General features: G+C 39.6%; 1 long non-coding RNA gene across 1 annotated transcript in view; it reads right to left on the minus strand.

Moving 5' to 3' along the window:
• Nucleotides 1-95, minus strand: part of LOC109316275 — a 467-nt gene extending 372 nt beyond the window's left edge. Inside the window, exon 1 of the long non-coding RNA XR_002102789.1 lies at nucleotides 18-95. This is a non-coding gene — a long non-coding RNA (uncharacterized LOC109316275). The remainder of the gene's footprint in view (nucleotides 1-17) is intronic.
• Between the last annotated feature and the right edge of the window lie 2,115 nt (nucleotides 96-2,210).

The raw sequence follows: 2,210 nt of genomic DNA on the forward strand, positions 1-2,210 counted from the left end.
CATATAAACATCCACACCTCTTAAAGAGCACATTGTGAGAGAATAACATTGAATCGATATGGCATCACACTCGTTAAAGCAAAAAAAAAAAAAAAAGGTTTGAGAACAGAAACTGTGCAACTGAGAGTGATTACTGAGGTACATGATAAAATGGTAATAAACATAGTGGAAAAAATCCAGTGGCCAGGTGATTTGCTGGCATCTAAAGAGCTGTCCAATTATTCAAGCAAAGATCAGCAGCATTAAATGGATAACAGCACTTCCATACCATGAAGAGATGTTGGAAAGACAAAATATCTTAGAATTTATATGGCACGCAGATACTATGGTGATGGAACTCATAGAAGGTAGAGACATATGGCAAATATTTGGTTAATTATGACAAATGTGTGCCATTATGTGCGCCATAATATATTGAATCCTCAAAGATACAATCTCCAGAATATACTTTTCCCTAAATTGATCTGTAGAAAAATTATGGATTCTTGATGCTAGACATAAAACAACATTGTTTTTCCTGTCATCAGCTTAATATGGAAGTTGTGCATAGGTCTGTCTGATAGCTCTCATTTAAATGATATTGTCAAGTTTAGGGCCCAGATTGTACGTACTTTCTATGCTGCATATTTTAACACATAGTAATTTTTTTCCCCTTGATTCCAAATGCATAGTAAATGTTTTAATGTATCATTGCACCATCCAGCATATTTATTTGTTAAAATTTACTTTAGATATGGCAGGCCATGAACACGGGCTGTAATTATAGATGGCAGGTATGCATATTGTTTATGTGTGTTTGTCTTGCGAGACAATAGAATTGCGCCGAGTGAGACATCAGGTCACTGAACATAATCCTTGCTTGAAAGATAAAGCAAAACTGGAGTGACCTCTCCAGGGCAGATGCCAGTACATCTGGAACCAGCTTGGCTGCAGGAGCTGCTGGAGGAAAGGAGAGCATCCATTTATCCACCTATCAAGACCTCCAATCCTAAACTGGCTGCTGACCAGGACTAAAAAGCCTGTTTTGAAGACAGTTTTTAACGTCTACTCCATCACAAAGAGCACCCTGGGAGGGGGGAGAGGGTACTAGTCTTAACTCTGGTGGAGAAAATGCCACCAAAAGGTTGTACTATTACAACCTTTAAAGAAATACATTATTTAATTCTACCATTCTGTAGTAAGTTTTAAGAGAACACAAAGGTACCAACAACCCTGTAATATAAGATCTCATGGTCTAAGGACTTGACCCATTGAACATACACATAAGCAAACTTATATAAGAGCCATAGACTTTAATGGAGCCACTCACATCAGTAATGTACTCCCATGCAAAAGAGTTTGCACGATCAGGCACTACATGATGTCCTATTGTAACTTGGGTGTTATTTGCCATCCATGCAAAAAAACTACGTAATTGAGTACAAGAGAAAATTGGCAATGTGATTCAAGCTTTTAACTGTGAGGGGTCACAGGATTTCAGTGTGGTCTCTCCTGTTTTGGGAATTAATTCTTGGTTTGGGAATGAATTGTATTAATTTTTCCACTTGGAGAATTCTCTCAAAGTTGGTGTGTTTAGAGATAAAAGGAAGCCTCCTGTACTGTGCGCAGGGGTCCAGAATGGAACCTAGTCCTCTGGTGTAATGAATGTTATGGTTTCAGCCTGCCTATGTGCTCAGATCTGCATAAAACATACCCCTGTGCCTTCCACTGAAATTTATACAGCTAGGCATGGGTGGCAGGACCTGGCTGCACACATCTGCCTGTACAAGAAGGGTCTTGAGGATGTACCCCCAAAGAAATAATAAACACCAGAAGTTGTGTTAATCATTTGGCAGACAGCATTCATCCCTCTGAGTTCATAGTGGAACCATGCCTTGCATGATGGTAAGACGAGCTATGCTCCAAAAAGTGCTGTCTTTTGAAATGAAAAATCAGGGGCTTGACCACTGTGGCTATTAAGGATCCCATGACACTTTTCCCAATTATCCTTGCTGTCCTGGCCAAATTCCACTGTGAGTAATTATGTTTCATTCTGCTGACCTACATTCTCCCTATAGTTTCTATTCTACAGGCAGTTGTTTAGTGGTGTTGGCACACAACGACTGTCGTGCTCCAGGCCAGAAGCAAATGAAGTGATCCCTATAAGCACACGTGGCCAAATGCTGTGCTGACTTACAGTGTACAGCTCAATTAAAATCAATGGATAAAAT

This window comes from Crocodylus porosus, unplaced genomic scaffold, assembly GCF_001723895.1.
Source record: "Crocodylus porosus isolate Cpor-Errol unplaced genomic scaffold, CroPor_comp1, whole genome shotgun sequence".
Taxonomy (NCBI): domain Eukaryota; kingdom Metazoa; phylum Chordata; order Crocodylia; family Crocodylidae; genus Crocodylus; species Crocodylus porosus.